This window comes from Rutidosis leptorrhynchoides, chromosome 3, assembly GCF_046630445.1.
Source record: "Rutidosis leptorrhynchoides isolate AG116_Rl617_1_P2 chromosome 3, CSIRO_AGI_Rlap_v1, whole genome shotgun sequence".
Taxonomy (NCBI): Eukaryota; Viridiplantae; Streptophyta; class Magnoliopsida; order Asterales; family Asteraceae; genus Rutidosis; species Rutidosis leptorrhynchoides.
The window spans coordinates 561883373-561903114 of record NC_092335.1 but is presented as its reverse complement, the minus strand read 5'-3'; positions in this window follow the sequence as shown (position 1 = coordinate 561903114).

The window sequence follows — 19742 nt, the reverse complement described above, 5'->3', positions numbered from 1 at the left end:
AGGATGCATTATGTAGTGACCCGAACTTTTCTATGTTTATATATATTAATTGAGATTGATATTTACATGATTAAATGTTTCCAACATGTTAAGCAATCAAACTTGTTAAGACTTGATTAATTGAAATATGTTTCATATAGACAATTGACCACCCAAGTTGACCGGCGATTCACGAACGTTAAAACTTGTAAAAATGACATGACGATATATATATGGATATACATATGGTTAACATGAGATTATGATAAGTAAGTATCTCCATAAGTATATTAACAAAAAGTTATATACATATAAACAAGAGTACTAACTTAAGGATTTCGAGACGAGACATATATGTAACGATTATCGTTGTAACGACATTTAAATGTATATATATCATATTAAGATATATTAATATATCATAATATCATGATAATATAATAATTTAACATCTCATTAGATATAATAAACAATGGGTTAACAACATTAATTGAGATCGTTAACTTAAAGGTTTCAAAACAACACTTACATGTAACGACTAACGATGACTTAACGACTCAGTTAAAATGTATATACATGTAGTGTATTTAGATGTATTAAAATACTTTTGGAAGACTTCAAGACATATATCAAAACACTCATACTTAACGAAAATGGTTACAGTTACTTTCCCATTCTTTTCTTTCATCAAGAATTCTAGTCGTATTCTTACCCGTATTATACACAGCTTCAAAACGTACTTACTATGGATATATACCAATAGGAACTAGCATGGGATTCCACTCTTGATTATGTCATGTATGACTAATCAATTTTAACTTCTACCATGAGCTAGTCAACTAACTAGAACTCCTTTTAACCCCACTCACCACTCACCAATTACCACTCATCATTCACTCCATTTCACTTCCAATTCTCTTTCTAATTCTCTCTCAACACACACACACTATTATGAACGTATTTTTCTAGTAGTTAATCATCATATTCATTAAAAATCACTTCAAGAATCAAGCTATAATCATCATAGGAAGAACACTTCAAGAACACTTCAAAAATCCCTTCGAGTTTACTAATTTACTTCCAAGCTTTCTAATCCATTCCAAGTAATCATCTAAGATCAAGAAACCTTTGTTATATACAGTAGGTTATCTTTCTTATTCAAGGTAATATTCATATTCAAACTTTGATTCAATTTCTATAACTATAAACTATCTTAATTCGAGTAAAAATCTTACTTGAATTTGTTTTTGTGTCATGATCCTACTTCAAGAACTTTCAAGCCATCCAAGATCCTTTGAAGCTAGATCATTTCTTGTCACTTCCAGTAGGTTTACCTACTAAACTTGAGGTAGTAATGATGTTCATAACATCATTTGATTCATATATATAAAACTATCTTATTCGAAGGTTTAAACTCGTAATCACTAGAACATAGTTTAGTTAATTCTAAACTTGTTCGCAAACAAAAGTTAATCCTTCTAACTTGACTTTTAAAATTAACTACACACATGTTCTATATCTATATGATATGCTAACTTAATGATTTAAAACCTGGAAACACGAAAAACACCGTAAAACCGGATTTACGCCGTCGTAGTAACACCGCGGGCTGTTTTGGGTTAGTTAATTAAAAACTATGATAAACTTTGATTTAAAAGTTGTTATTCTGATAAAATGATTTTTATTATGAACATGAAACTATATCCAAAAATTATGATTAAACTCAAAGTGGAAGTATGTTTTCTAAAATGGTCATCTAGACGTCGTTCTTTCGACTGAAATGACTACCTTTACAAAAACGACTTGTAACTTATTTTTCCGACTATAAACCTATACTTTTTCTGTTTATATTCATAAAATAGAGTTCAATATGAAACCATAGCAATTTGATTCACTCAAAACGGATTTAAAATGAAGAAGTTATGGGTAAAACAAGATTGGATAATTTTTCTCATTTTAGCTACGTGAAAATTGGTAACAAATCTATTCCAACCATAACTTAATCAACTTGTATTGTATATTATGTAATCTTGAGATACCATAGACACGTATACAATGTTTCGACCTATCATTTCGACACATCTATATATATTTCGGAACAACCATAGACACTCTATATGTGAATGTTGGAGTTAGCTATACATGGTTGAGGTTGATTCCAAAATATGTATAGTTTGAGTTGTGATCAATACTGAGATACGTATACACTGGGTCGTGGATTGATTCAAGATAATATTTATCGATTTATTTCTGTATATCTAACTGTGGACAACTAGTTGTAGGTTACTAACGAGGACAGCTGACTTAATAAACTGAAAACATCAAAATATATTAAAAGTGTTGTAAATATATTTTGAACATACTTTGATATATATGTATATATTGTTATAGGTTCGTGAATCAGCCAGTGGCCAAGTCTTACTTCCCGACGAAGTAAAAATCTGTGAAAGTGAGTTATAGTCCCACTTTTAAAATCTAATATTTTTGGGATGAGAATACATGCAGGTTTTATAAATGATTTACAAAATAGACACAAGTACGTGAAACTACATTCTATGGTTAAATTATCGAAATCGAATATGCCCCTTTTTATTAAGTCTGGTAATCTAAGAATTAGGGAACAGACACCCTAATTGACGCGAATCCTAAAGATAGATCTATTGGGCCTAACAAACCTCATCCAAAGTACCGGATGCTTTAGTACTTCGAAATTTATATCATATCCGAATGGTGTCCCGGAATGATGGGGATATTCTTATATATATGCATCTTGTTAATGTCGGTTACCAGGTGTTCACCATATGAATGATTTTTATCTCTATGTATGGGATGTGTATTGAAATATGAAATCTTGTGGTCTATTGTTACGATTTGATATATATATATATATATATATAGGTTAAACCTATAACTCACCAACATTTTTGTTGACGTTTTAAGCATGTTTATTCTTAGGTGATTATTAAGAGCTTCCGCTGTCGCATACTTAAATAAGGACGAGATTTGGAGTCCATGCTTGTATGATATTGTGTAAAAACTGCATTCAAGAAACTTATTTTGTTGTAACATATTTGTATTGTAAACCATTATGTAATGGTCGTGTGTAAACAGGATATTTTAGATTATCATTATTTGATAATCTACGTAAAGCTTTTTAAACCTTTATTGATGAAATAAAGGTTATGGTTTGTTTTAAAATGAATGCAGTCTTTGAAAAACGTCTCATATAGAGGTCAAAACCTCGCAACGAAATCAATTAATATGGAACGTTTTTAATCAATAAGAACGGGACATTTCAGTTGGTATCCGAGCGTTGGTCTTAGAGAACCAGAAAATTTGCATTAGTGTGTCTTATCGAGTTTGTTAGGATGCATTAGTGAGTCTGGACTTCGACCGTGTTTTCTTTTTAAATGATTGCTTAACATTTTTGTTGGAAACTATATATTTTTAACATATGAATATTATGTGATATATTAATCTCTTAACGTGTTTGATATTATGTGATAGATGTCTACCTCTAGAACAAGTCCCATTGACTCACCTAATAATAATGAAGAGTCAAATGTAAATTGGAATGATTCGTGGACTGATTCACAAGTTCCCGAAGAGGAACCGGAAGAAGAGTCGGAACCGGAAGAAGAATCGGAACCGGAAGAAGAATCGGAACCGGAAGAAGAAATAGAACCGGTGGGGGAAATAATAAAACGGTTAAGTAAAAGGGAATCCTCAACCAACCGACCAAGGTTAATTATGGTCAATGGTGTTTCCGCCAAGGAAGCAAAATATTGGGAGGAATACCAATTCTCCGATGAATCGGATTCCGACGCGAATTCCGATGATGTTATAGAAATTACCCCAACTGAATTTAAAAAGGCAAAAGAAAATAATAAGGGAAAGGGCATAAAAATAGAAAAATCTAATTCCAACCCCGATGAACTTTATATGTATCGTCAACCCCCGAAGTCCTTAAGTTGTAACAATGACCCGGGAACCTCTAAACCACCAGGTTTTTCTAAACCAATGTGGACAACGACGGCTCGTATTAGGGAAACATCATATATCCCTAGAAACTTGGCAAAACGAACCAAAACCGAACAAGAAGAAACGAGCGAGTCGGAATAAGATAGTTGTATTCGTGTGGTGTAATATATGTAATATAGTGTGCTTATGCTTTATGATATATGTAAAAATTGCTTGTATTAATAAGTATTTTTTTATGAATATAACTCTTGTCTATTTTAGAGTATAAAAACACAAAATGGATAGACAACCCAATCTTTTAAGAGACCTACCCGGAGACATGATTGATGAAATCTTGTCTAGAGTCGGTCAGAATTCCTCGGCACAACTATTTAAGGCGAGATCAGTTTGTAAGACATTCGAAGAACGTTCCAAGAATGCCTTGATTTATAAAAGGCTTTCATTCGAAAGATGGGGGATATCACATTGGGAAATCCATAAGTTACGATGTGTTTACTTTGACGCATATATTGCGGGGAACCCAAATGCTATTTTACGCAACGGGTTAAGAAATTATTTTGACTCAGTATATCCGAATATAGGACTTCGTGATTTAGAAAAAGCGGCTAACATGCAACATAAAGAAGCATGTTATGCTTACGGGTTAGTAATGTTCGCTTCTCACCAAAGTGAGAACAAGAACATCGGGCTACAACTATTAAACAAAACTTTCTCACAAGTGACGGAGTCGGTAATTGGGGTAAGAAATGAGGTTTTTAGGTTATTACGAGACTGTTGGTCATTACGTAACCCTCGTCCCTTTGACGACGTTACAACACGCTGTCTTATCAACGGCCATAACGGTTATGTTCCACAAGACCAAGGATGGGAAGTAGTCCTAGTAAAACCAGAATGCATGACTTGTTTCTGGACGTATGAATTACATGTCTTTATTGCCTTTGCTGAACTACTTGTGTACTAGCTAGAATTATCTTCACAACTATCTTGTATCAAAGTTATTGTGTGCTATATTTCATGCTTTATGTAAAATAAGCGGTATTGTAAGTTTGTAAAATATTGTATAAAAGTTTGAACGCGAAATATTATTACAATCAGTTTTTCATATAGAATTGTAGTAGCTGAATTGTATATTAGCTACTAAGTATGAACTTAACGGGTAGGTACTACCCGAATTTAAACTTATAAAACGCTAATATGAAGAAAAAGCTTTTATAAATGAGTTCATATTATGCTACGAAATACTATTAACTACTCTTAATATTCTGTATGATTAACTTGTTCCATTTGACTATTTTGAAGGAAATGGCACCGACTACTCGACACACCGTGAATATGAATGAAGAGGAATTCCGTACTTTTCTAGCTTCAAACATAGCCGCAGTACAGGCTGCGCTACATACCAACAATAACCTTGGATCTGGCAGTACAGGAAATCGTGTAGGATGCACCTACAAAGAATTCACTGCCTGCAAACCTTTGGAATTTGATGGAACCGAATGACCGATCGGATTGAAACGGTGGACCGAGAAGGTCGAATCGGTGTTTGCCATAAGTAAGTGTACTGAAGAGGACAAATTGAAGTACGCTACGCATACCTTCACAGGTTCTGCGTTAACATGGTGGAATACCTATCTAGAGCAAGTGGGACAAGATGATGCGTACGCACTACCGTGGTCAGCATTCAAGCACTTGATGAACGAGAAGTACCGTCCCAGAACCGAGGTCAATAAGCTCAAGAAAGAACTTAGAGGGTTACGAATCCAAGGATTTGATATTACCACGTACGAAAGATGATTCACGGAATTGTGCCTATTGTGTCCGGGAGCATTCGAAGATGAGGAAGAGAAGATCGATGCGTTTGTGAAAGGATTACCGGAAAGAATCCAAGAAGATATAAGTTCACACGAGCCCGCCTCCATACAACAGGCATGTAGAATGGCTCACAAACTAGTGAACCAGATTGAAGAAAGAATTAAAGAACAGACTGCTGAAGAGGCCAATGTGAAGCAAGTCAAAAGAAAGTGGGAGGAAAACGGTGATAAGAATCACCAATACAACAACAACAACAACAATTACAACAATAATCGCAACAATTATCCCAACAATCGCAACATCAATCGCAACTACAACAAACGGCCCAACAACAACAACAACAACAACAACAACAGCAACTACAACAATCATCCCAACAATAATAATAACCGCAACAACAACAACAATCAGAAGCAGCTATGCCAAAGGTGTGAAAAGTATCACTCGGGGTTCTGCACCAAATTTTGCAACAAGTGTAAAAGAAATGGTCATAGCGCGGCGAAGTGTGAGGTCTACGGATCAGGGGTTAATAGAACGAAAGGAACAAATGGTGTCGGAACGAGTAATGTAGGAGCAAGTAGTGTCGGAGCAAGTTATGCCAATGTAGTTTGTTATAAATGTGGAAAACCGGGCCACATTATTAGAAATTGCCCGAACCAGGAGAACACGAATGGACAAGGCCGCGGAAGAGTTTTCAATATTAATGCGGCAGAGGCACAGGAAGACCCGGAGCTTGTTACGGGTACGTTTCTTATTGACAATAAATCTGCTTACGTTTTATTTGATTCGGGTGCAGATAGAAGCTATATGAGTAGAGATTTTTGTGCTAAATTAAGTTGTCCATTGACGCCTTTGGATAGTAAATTTTTAATCGTATTAGCAAATGGTAAATTAATTTCAGCAGATAATATATGTCGGAATCGAGAAATTAAACTGGTTAGCGAAACATTTAAGATTGATTTGATACCAGTAGAGTTAGGGAGTTTTGATGTGATAATCGGTATGGACTGGTTGAAAGAAGTGAAAGCAGAGATCGTTTGTTACAAAAATGCAATTCGCATTATACGAGAAAAAGGAAAACCCTTAATGGTGTACGGAGAAAAGGGCAACACGAAGCTACATATTATTAGTAATTTGAAGGCACAAAAACTAATAAGAAAAGGTTGCTATGCTGTTCTAGCACACGTCGAGAAAGTACAAACTGAAGAAAAGAGCATCAATGATGTTCCCATTGCAAAAGAATTTCCCGATGTATTTCCAAAAGAATTACCGGGGGATTGAATTTCAAATAGATCTTGTACCAGGAGCTGCACCAATAGCTCGTGCTCCTTACAGACTCGCACCCGGCGAGATGAAAGAACTGCAAAGCCAATTACAAGAACTTTTAGAGCGTGGTTTCATTCAACCAAGCACATCACCGTGGGGAGCTCCTGTTTTGTTTGTCAAGAAGAAAGATGGTACATTCAGGTTGTGTATCGACTACCGAGAGTTGAACAAACTTACCATCAAGAACCGCTACCCACTACCGAGAATCGACGACTTATTTGATCAACTACAAGGCTCGTCTGTTTATTCAAAGATTGACTTACGTTCCGGGTATCATCAAATGCGGGTGAAAGAAGATGATATTCCAAAGACTGCTTTCAGAACACGTTACGGTCATTACGAGTTTATGGTCATGCCGTTTGGTTTAACTAATGCACCAGCTGTCTTCATGGACCTTATGAACCAAGTGTGTGGACCATACCTTGACAAGTTTGTCATTGTTTTCATTGATGACATACTTATTTACTCAAAGAATGACCAAGAACACGGTGAACATTTGAGAAAGGTGTTAGAAGTATTGAGGAAGGAAGAATTGTACGCTAAGTTTTCAAAGTGTGCATTTTGGTTGGAAGAAGTTCAATTCCTCAATCACATAGTGAACAAAGAAGGTATTAAGGTGGATCCGGCAAAGATAGAAACTGTTGAAAATTGGGAAACCCCGAAAACTCCGAAACACATACGCCAGTTTTTAGGACTAGCTAGTTACTACAGAAGGTTCATCCAAGACTTTTCCAGAATAGCAAAACCCTTGACTGCATTAACGCATAAAGGGAAGAAATTTGAATGGAATGATGAACAAGAGAAAGCGTTTCAGTTATTGAAGAAAAAGCTAACTACGGCACCTATATTGTCATTGCCTGAAGGGAATGATGATTTTGTGATTTATTGTGATGCATCAAAGCAAGGTCTCGGTTGTGTATTAATGCAACGAACGAAGGTGATTGCTTATGCGTCTAGACAATTGAAGATTCACGAACAAAATTATACGACGCATGATTTGGAATTAGGCGCGGTTGTTTTTGCATTAAAGACTTGGAGGCACTACTTATATGGAGTAAAAAGTATTATATATACCGACCACAAAAGTCTTCAACACATATTTAATCAGAAACAACTGAATATGAGGCAGTGTAGGTGGATTGAATTATTGAATGATTACGACTTTGAGATTCTTTACCACCCGGGGAAGGCAAATGTGGTAGCCGATGCCTTGAGCAGGAAGGACAGAGAACCCATTCGAGTAAAATCTATGAATATAATGATTCATAATAACATTACTACTCAAATAAAGGAGGCACAACAAGGAGTTTTAAAAGAGGGAAATTTAAAGGATGAAATACCCAAAGGATCGGAGAAGCATCTTAATATTCGTGAAGACGGAACCCGGTATAGGGCTGAAAGGATTTGGGTACCAAAATTTGGAGATATGAGAGAAATGGTACTTAGAGAAGCTCATAAAACCAGATACTCAATACATCCTGGAACGGGGAAGATGTACAAGGATCTCAAGAAACATTTTTGGTGGCCGGGTATGAAAGCCGATGTTGCTAAATACGTAGGAGAATGTTTGACGTGTTCTAAGGTCAAAGCTGAGCATCAGAAACCATCAGGTCTACTTCAACAACCCGAAATCCCGGAATGGAAATGGGAAAACATTACCATGGATTTCATCACTAAATTGCCAAGGACTGCAAGTGGTTTTGATACTATTTGGGTAATAGTTGATCGTCTCACCAAATCCGCACACTTCCTACCAATAAGAGAAGATGAAAAGATGGAGAAGTTAGCACGACTGTATTTGAAGGAAGTCGTCTCCAGACATGGAATACCAATCTCTATTATCTCTGATAGGGATGGCAGATTTATTTCAAGATTCTGGCAGACATTACAGCAAGCATTAGGAACTCGTCTAGACATGAGTACTGCCTATCATCCACAAACTGATGGGCAGAGCGAAAGGACGATACAAACGCTTGAAGACATGCTACGAGCATGTGTTATTGATTTCAGAAACAGTTGGGATCGACATCTACCGTTAGCAGAATTTTCCTACAACAACAGCTACCATTCAAGCATTGAGATGGCGCCGTTTAAAGCACTTTATGGTAGAAAGTGCAGGTCTCCGATTTGTTGGAGTGAAGTGGGGGATAGACAGATTACGGGTCTGGAGATTATACAAGAAACTACCGAGAAGATCATCCAAATTCAACAACGGTTGAAAACCGCCCAAAGTCGACAAAAGAGCTACACTGACATTAAAAGAAAAGATATAGAATTTGAAATTGGAGAGATGGTCATGCTTAAAGTTGCACCTTGGAAAGGCGTTGTTCGATTTGGTAAACGAGGGAAATTAAATCCAAGGTATATTGGACCATTCAAGATTATTGATCGTGTCGGACCAGTAGCTTACCGACTTGAGTTACCTCAACAACTCGCGGCTGTACATAACACTTTCTACGTCTCGAATTTGAAGAAATATTTTGCTAAAGAAGATCTCACTATTCCGTTAGATGAAATCCAAATCAACGAAAAACTTCAATTCATCGAAGAACCCGTCGAAATAATGGATCGTGAGGTTAAAAGACTTAAGCAAAACAAGATACCAATTGTTAAGGTTCGATGGAATGCTTGTAGAGGACCCGAGTTCACCTGGGAGTGTGAAGATCAGATGAAGAAGAAATACCCGCATCTATTTCCAGAAGATTCGTCAACACCTTCAACAGCTTAAAATTTCGGGACGAAATTTATTTAACGGGTAGGTACTGTAGTGACCCGAACTTTTCCATGTTTATATATATTAATTGAGATTGATATTTACATGATTAAATGTTTCCAACATGTTAAGCAATCAGACTTGTTAAGACTTGATTAATTGAAATATGTTTCATATAGACAATTGACCACCCAAGTTGACCGGCGATTCACGAACGTTAAAACTTGTAAAAATGACATGACGATATATATATGGATATACATATGGTTAACATGAGATTATGATAAGTAAGTATCTCCATAAGTATATTAACAATAAATTATATACATATAAACAAGACTACTAACTTAAGGATTTCGAGACGAGACATATATGTAACGATTATCGTTGTAACGACATTTAAATGTATATATATCATATTAAGATATATTAATATATCATAATATCATGATAATATAATAATTTAACATCTCATTAGATATAATAAACAATGGGTTAAAAACATTAATTGAGATCGTTAACTTAAAGGTTTCAAAACAACACTTACATGTAACGACTAACGATGACTTAACGACTCAGTTAAAATGTATATACATGTAGTGTATTTAGATGTATTAAAATACTTTTGGAAGACTTCAAGACATATATCAAAACACTCATACTTAACGAAAATGGTTACAGTTACTTTCCCATTCTTTTCTTTCATCAAGAATTCTAGTCGTATTCTTACCCGTATTATACACATCTTCAAAACGTACTTACTATGGGTATATACCAATAGTAACTAGCATGGGATTCCACTCTTGATTATGTCATGTATGACTAATCAATTTTAACTTCTACCATGAGCTAGTCAACTAACTAGAACTCCTTTTAACCCCACTCACCACTCACCAATTACCACTCATCATTCACTCCATTTCACTTCCAATTCTCTTTCTAATTCTCTCTCAACACACACACACTATTATGAACGTATTTTTCCAGTAGTTAATCATCATATTCATCAAAAATCACTTCAAGAATCAAGCTATAATCATCATATGAAGAACACTTCAAGAACACTTCAAAAATCCCTTCAAGTTTACTAATTTACTTCCAAGCTTTCTAATCCATTCCAGGTAATCATCTAAGATCAAAAAACCTTTGTTATATACAGTAGGTTATCTTTCTTATTCAAGGTAATATTCATATTCAAACTTTGATTAAATTTCTATAACTATAAACTATCTTAATTCGAGTAAAAATCTTACTTGAACTTGTTTTTGTGTCATGATCCTACTTCAAGAACTTTCAAGCCATCCAAGATCCTTTGAAGCTAGATCATTTCTTGTCACTTCCAGTAGGTTTACCTACTAAACTTGAGGTAGTAATGATGTTCATAACATCATTCGATTCATATATATAAAACTATCTTATTCGAAGGTTTAAACTCGTAATCACTAGAACATAGTTTAGTTAATTCTAAACTTGTTCGCAAACAAAAGTTAATCCTTCTAACTTGACTTTTAAAATTAACTAAACACATGTTCTATATCTATATGATATGCTAACTTAATGATTTAAAACCTGGAAACACGAAAAACACCGTAAAACCGGATTTACGCCGTCGTAGTAACACCGCGGGCTGTTTTGGGTTAGTTAATTAAAAACTATGATAAACTTTGATTTAAAAGTTGTTATTCTGAGAAAATGAATTTTATTATGAACATGAAACTATATCCAAAAATTATGATTAAACTCAAAGTGGAAGTATGTTTTCTAAAATGGTCATCTAGACGTCGTTCTTTCGAAATGACTACCTTTACAAAAATGACTTGTAACTTATTTTTCCGACTATAAACCTATACTTTTTTTGCTTAGATTCATAAAATAGAGTTCAATATGAAACCATAGCAATTTGATTCACTCAAAACGGATTTAAAATGAAGAAGTTATGGGTAAAACAAGATTGGATAATTTTTCTCATTTTAGCTACGTGAAAATTGGTAACAAATCTATTCCAACCATAACTTAATCAACTTGTATTGTATATTATGTAATCTTGAGATACCATAGACACGTATACAATGTATCGACCTATCATGTCGACACATCTATATATATTTCGGAACAATCATAGACACTCTATATGTGAATGTTGGAGTTAGCTATACAGGGTTGAGGTTGATTCCAAAATATGTATAGTTTGAGTTGTGATCAATACTGAGATACGTATACACTGGGTCGTGGATTGATTCAAGATAATATTTATCGATTTATTTCTGTATATCTAACTGTGGACAACTAGTTGTAGGTTACTAACGAGGACAGCTGACTTAATAAACTTAAAACATCAAAATATATTAAAAGTGTTGTAAATATATTTTGAACATACTTTGATATATATGTATATATTGTTATAGGTTCGTGAATCAACCAGTGGCCAAGTCTTACTTCCCGACGAAGTAAAAATCTGTGAAAGTGAGTTATAGTCCCACTTTTAAAATCTAATATTTTTGGGATGAGAATACATGCAGGTTTTATAAATGATTTACAAAATAGACACAAGTACGTGAAACTACATTCTATGGTTGAATTATCGAAATCGAATATGCCCCTTTTTATTAAGTCTGGTAATCTAAGAATTAGGGAACAGACACCCTAATTGACGCGAATCCTAAAGATAGATCTATTGGGCCTAACAAACCCCATCCAAAGTACCGGATGCTTTAGTACTTCGAAATTTATATCATATCCGAAGGGTGTCCCGAAATGATGGGGATATTCTTATATATATGCATCTTGTTAATGTCGGTTACCAGGTGTTCACCATATGAATGATTTTTATCTCTATGTATGGGATGTGTATTGAAATATGAAATCTTGTGGTCTATTGTTACGATTTGATATATATATAGGTTAAACCTATAACTCACCAACATTTTTGTTGACGTTTTAAGCATGTTTATTCTCAGGTGATTATTAAGAGCTTCCGCTGTCACATACTTAAATAAGAACGAGATTTGGAGTCCATGCTTGTATGATATTGTGTAAAAACTGCATTCAAGAAACTTATTTTGTTGTAACATATTTGTATTGTAAACCATTATGTAATGGTCGTGTGTAAACAGGATATTTTAGATTATCATTATTTGATAATCTACGTAAAGCTTTTTAAACCTTTATTGATGAAATAAAGGTTATGGTTTGTTTTAAAATGAATGCAGTCTTTGAAAAACGTCTCATATAGAGGTCAAAACCTCGCAACGAAATCAATTAATATGGAACGTTTTTAATCAATAAGAACGGGACATTTCAGTTGGTATCCGAGCGTTGGTCTTAGAGAACCAGAAAATTTGCATTAGTGTGTCTTATCGAGTTTGTTAGGATGCATTAGTGAGTCTGGACTTCGACCGTGTTTTCTTTAAAAATGATTGCTTAACATTTTTGTTGGAAACTATATATTTTTAACATATGAATATTATGTGATATATTAATCTCTTAACGTGTTTGATATTATGTGATAGATGTCTACCTCTAGAACAAGTCCCATTAACTCACCTAATAATAATGAAGAGTCAAATGTAAATTGGAATGATTCGTGGACTGATTCACAAGTTCCCGAAGAGGAACCGGAATAAGAGTCGGAACCGGAAGAAGAATCGGAACCGGAAGAAGAATCGGAACCGGAAGAAGAAATAGAACCGGTGGGGGAAATAATAAAACGGTTAAGTAAAAGAGAATCCTCAACCAACCGACCAAGGTTAATTATGGTCAATGGTGTTTCCGCCAAGGAAGCAAAATATTGGGAGGATTACCAATTCTCCGATGAATCGGATTCCGACGCGAATTCCGATGATGTTATAGAAATTACCCCAACTGAATTTAAAAAGGCAAAAGAAAATAATAAGGGAAAGGGCATAAAAATAGAGAAATCTAATTCCAACCCCGATGAACTTTATATGTATCGTCAACCCCCGAAGTCCTTAAGTTGTAACAATGACCCGGAAACCTCTAAACCACCAAGTTTTTCTAAACCATCGTGGACAACGACGGCTCGTATTAGGGAAACATCATATATCCCTAGAAACTTGGCAAAACGAACCAAAACCGAACAAGAAGAAACGAGCGAGTCGGAATAAGATAGTTGTATTCGTGTGGTGTAATATATGTAATATAGTGTGCTTATGCTTTATGATATATGTAAAAATTGCTTGTATTAATAAGTATTTTTTTATGAATATAACTCTTGTCTATTTTACAGTATAAAAACACAAAATGGATAGACAACCCAATATTTTAAGAGACCTACCCGGAGACATGATTGATGAAATCTTGTCTAGAGTCGGTCAGAATTCCTCGGCACAACTATTTAAGGCGAGATCAGTTTGTAAGACATTCGAAGAACGTTCCAAGAATGCCTTGATTTATAAAAGGCTTTCGTTCGAAAGATGGGGGATATCACATTGGGAAATCCATAAGTTACGATGTGTTTACTTTGACGCATATATTGCGGGGAACCCAAATGCTATTTTACGCAACGGGTTAAGAAATTATTTTGACTCAGTATATCCGAATATAGGACTTCGTGATTTAGAAAAAGCGGCTAACATGCAACATAAAGAAGCATGTTATGCTTACGGGTTAGTAATGTTCGCTTCTCACCAAAGTGAGAACAAGAACATCGGGCTACAAATATTAAACAAAACGTTCCCACAAGTGACGGAGTCAGTAATTGGGGTAAGAAATGAGGTTTTTAGGTTATTACGAGACTGTTGGTCATTACGTAACCCTCGTCCCTTTGACGACGTTACAACACGCTGTCTTATCAACGGCCATAACGGTTATGTTCCACAAGACCAAGGATGGGAAGTAGTCCTAGTAAAACCAGAATGCATGACTTGTTTCTGGACGTATGAATTACATATCTTTATTGCCTTTGCTGAACTACTTGTGTACTAGCTAGAATTATCTTCACAACTATCTTGTATCAAAGTTATTGTGTGCTATATTTCATGCTTTATGTAAAATAAGCGGTATTGTAAGTTTGTAAAATATTGTATAAAAGTTTGAACGCGAAATATTATTACAATCAGTTTTTCATATAGAATTGTAGTAGTTGAATTGTATATTAGCTACTAAGTATGAACTTAACGGGTAGGTACTACCCGAATTTAAACTTATAAAACGCTAATATGAAGAAAAAGCTTTTATAAATGAGTTCATATTATGCTACAAAATACTATTAACTACTCTTAATATTCTGTATGATTAACTTGTTCCATTTGACTATTTTGAAGGAAATGGCACCGACTACTCGACACACTGTGAATATGAATGAAGAGGAATTCCGTACTTTTCTAGCTTCAAACATAGCCGCAGTACAGGCTGCGCTACATACCAACAATAACCTTGGATCTGGCAGTACAGGAAATCGTGTAGGATGTGTATTGAAATATGAAATCTTGTGGTCTATTGTTACGATTTGATATATATAGGTTAAACCTATAACTCGCCAACATTTTTGTTGACGTTTTAAGCATGTTTATTCTCAGGTGATTATTAAGAGCTTCCGCTGTCGCATACTTAAATAAGGACGAGATTTGGAGTCCATGCTTGTATGATATTGTGTAAAAACTGCATTCAAGAAACTTATTTTGTTGTAACATATTTGTATTGTAAACAATTATGTAATGGTCGTGAGTAAACAGGATATTTTAGATTATCATTATTTGATAATCTACGTAAAGCTTTTTAAACCTTTATTGATGAAATAAAGGTTATGGTTTGTTTTAAAATGAATGCAGTCTTTGAAAAATGTCTCATATAGAGGTCAAAACCTCGCAACGAAATCAATTAATATGGAACGTTTTTAATCAATAAGAATGGGACATTTCACATTAGTGAGTCTAGACTTTGACCATGTTTGATTTCGAAAACTATTGCTTATCCTTGTTGGTTAAAAATTAATATGTAAATATTATGTGGTATTAACGTGCTAGTTGTTATGTGATAGATGTCTGGCTTAGAACTTATTATCACATTCAGCGACTCCGAACCAGAATCTTCAGATGGTGTTCCAGTCATTAACCTATCCGATGATGAAAACGACACCTTTGGGGAAGACTCACAAGTTCCAGATGAATCAATTGAAGAGGAACTAGAAAGTGATCCTGAGGAGGAAGAAATACAGGAAATTACGAAAGACAAGTTCGAACGAGGAAAGAAACGAAAGGCTACTGAAATGGAAAATCCAAATCCCGAGTCTAGAGAGAGTGTTGTCGCACCAAATGCACCAGATACTTCCACACCTATTCCCGCTATTCCTATTAGTTCTATCCCGACATCCAGTTCTTCGGTTCCTCAGCCAAAACGCAGGGAGACAACCAGGATAACCTTTAAGCGATTTCTTTGAACACAAACGCTTTGGGTTAAATGATGCGCTGTTGTTTTAAACCATGGGATCATATAATGTTTTGTATAATATTACTAGTGTGGTTTACTTAATGTTTGATGTAAGATAAGCATATGTAAAATAGTGAAGTGTGAAATGCAATAATTTTCCATGGTTAAGTATTATTTGGGTGGTAGTAATTGATTTTCGTACTAAGCTATTAAGTATGAACTTTAACAGGTAGGTACTACCCTAGATATAATTATAAAATGCTAATAAGAAGAAAAGGCTTTTATAATAATAACTGGTTCATATTATTAATAAGCTACGATGTACTGTAAATACATACTACATCTATAATATTTCATGTGAATAATTATTTTTTTTTCATTCTTGTTGAAGATTATGGCGCGATTGAACCGAATGACGGAACAAGAAATCCAGGAACTCATCAATCAGCGAGTGAACGACAGAATGTTATGGGTCAAGGCTGCAAGAGGTGCTGCAGTTAACCTAAATCCTCGTGTGGGGTGCACTTACAAAACTTTTCAAGGTTGTAAGCCCTCATCATTTAGTGGAACAGAAGGACCGGTTGGTTTAACCCGGTGGATCGAAAAGATTGAGTCTGTGTTTAAAATCAGTGGTTGTATTGAGAAGGACATGACCAAGTATGCATCGTGCACCCTACAAGATAGTGCACTCACGTGGTGGAAAAACTATGTGAAGGCCGTAGGAGGAGATGTAGCTTATGATACTCCTTGGGAAGAATTCAAAACAATGCTAATCAACGAATATTGTGATGACCCGGGAATTTCCGAGCAAATTTAAACTTTAATCTTTATATGTTTCTGACACGATAAGTAAAATCTGTAATGTTGAGTCTCGAAAGTTTTGAAATCTATATTCATGTAATTAATTACCCTTTGACTATGTCCGAGGATTCACGAACCATTGTGTGTAAATAAATATTTACATAAATAAATATAGACATATATATATATATATATATATATATATATATATATATATATATATATATATATATATATATATATATATATATATATATATATATATATATATATATATATATATATATATATATATATATATATATATATGTAAATATAAAAATATAAATGAATAAATGTATATATTAACCTGAATCATTATAAAACCATTTAAACATTTGATTTAAAAATGTAGGATAGTATGCAGAATAAATAAGATTTTATTAATTTAATATATATAGATATATAGGATTTCTGTACATAATGATTATATGTACAATGTATATGTATTAAAATGTATAAGAAGTTAATACTCAAAATAAGTATTACATATTAGATATTATATAACTAATAAAATGTAATACCAATATATAAAAATTTAATTGTAAATATAGTTGTTATAATAATATTACTTCCAAAAGTACTATCAATGCTAGTGTTATTAATGGTTTTTTTTTTTTTTTGTATGGATTGTTATTAACTATTATTATTATTAGAATTATTAATATCATTATTATTGATATTCCTAAAATTAATAATAGGTATTACTAATATAATTTTTATTAATTAGAACTATTATTATTATTTATATACAACTATTGTTAAGACTGATTATATAAATATTAGATGCAAATATAAATACATACTTTTTTATAGAATGCAGATACATATGTAAATATAGATAGAAATATATAAATATATAGATATAAATAAGATATAATACAAATAAATGAAAAGTGAAGTCCAATAATTCTGTTTCCCATCGTGATCCATCTGCAGTTGATTTATTCCCTTGATTATAAGCTCGTACAAATCAGTAAACAAACAAAGGAATCAGACAAAATCTGTTATCAATCGGTTTCCCCTTTTATTTTTATATTTTTATTTTTGTCCTTGAAACATATTTTATGTCGTCTCAATTTGAGGGATAAAACCAAATAATCTAGTTGTATTTGATATCATTCAACCTCACATTATCATTTATAAATTACAAGAACCCTTTACAGTCTTTTATTTAATCAAATTTCAACAGAAAAGAAACGAAGAACACGGTATTGCTCTGTTCAATTATAATTTCTGCAATTATTCAATTTCTTAAGAATTTTAAAAATGTATTAATACAGTTATGTTGGAAATCTTTTACTTAAACTAACTGAAAAATCTCAAGTCTCGATTTTATCTATCGAATTCCAATTTTTGGAGTCAAATTAATTCCTAAAAAAGTCAACGTTTTGTTCTTGAACAAATTCGAGAACGTAGTTATGTTTCAATTAAAATTAAGGACCCAGAAAGATTATATGATCGATTTAGAACCATTTTCATGTTTTAATCTTTATCTAAAACGCTCTTAAACTTCGAAATTGATTTTGAGTTCATGAAAAACACAAAACGCTGTTACAGTCTTTTTTTTTAAATTTTTTTATTAATCGTAATTAATTGGATTAAATTTGAATCGTTTCTGTATCATGTACTAATCCTAAAACTAAATATATGAATAGCTATTAATACGGTTTGAGCCCTGGACGATTTCAATTGAAGAAGAAGGAGAAGGAGAGGGAAACAGACATAGCAGAGTTATATATTTTTAATATGAGAATAATAACAGAAAAAGGGCTTAGCCCAACTGGTCGAGGTGTGATGATGTTTAACGAAGGGTCTCGGGTTCGAGTCTGACTTGGGACATTTTTTTTTTAAATAAAGCTTCTAAGGTAGTCTTTATTTTTATTATTATTAATACTATTACTATTGTTATTATTTTTTTTATTATTATTAACCATGTTGTTATTATTGTGTAAGTTATTATTATCACAAATATTAGTATTATGTGTATTACCATTATCATTAACATAACTAACATTAGCATTATTATTATTATTATCATTGTTAATACTATTATTACTATTATTGGATATTGTTTTTGTTAAGATAATCATTATTACTCCTAACAACTAGAAGTATCGATATCATTAATCAAACTTATCATTTATCAAATTAAGAGTATTATCAATAAATATCATTATTATTATCGTTATTATTAATTTGTTAAGTTTACTATTAATATAAGTATTACTAATATTATGATGATTAGGATTACAAATTGATGTTATAGAAATTCTAATCACTAGTTTAGAAATTAAACGCGAAGATTATAATTGTTATTATTATCATAGTTATAAGTATTAGAAAACATTATTATCATTAATATTGTTATAAGTATTATTAATACTATTACTAGCATTATTATCAAATTGATTATTTTAAGTATTATTATTATCATTATTATTATTTCTGATTTCATGTTGTTTGTATTATTATTGATATGATCATTTGGAAATATTTAATAAAACTATAATTATTATTAAACTTACTACTACCATTAAAAATATTGTTTTTACTAAACTATTATTTTTACTTTATAATTACTAGTGAATCTATCACTTTAACAAATAAATCTTTTGTATAATATATACACTTATTACATATACTAGGATTATATTATTATTTCATATAACAAACTAATGATATTTCATGAATACAATACTAA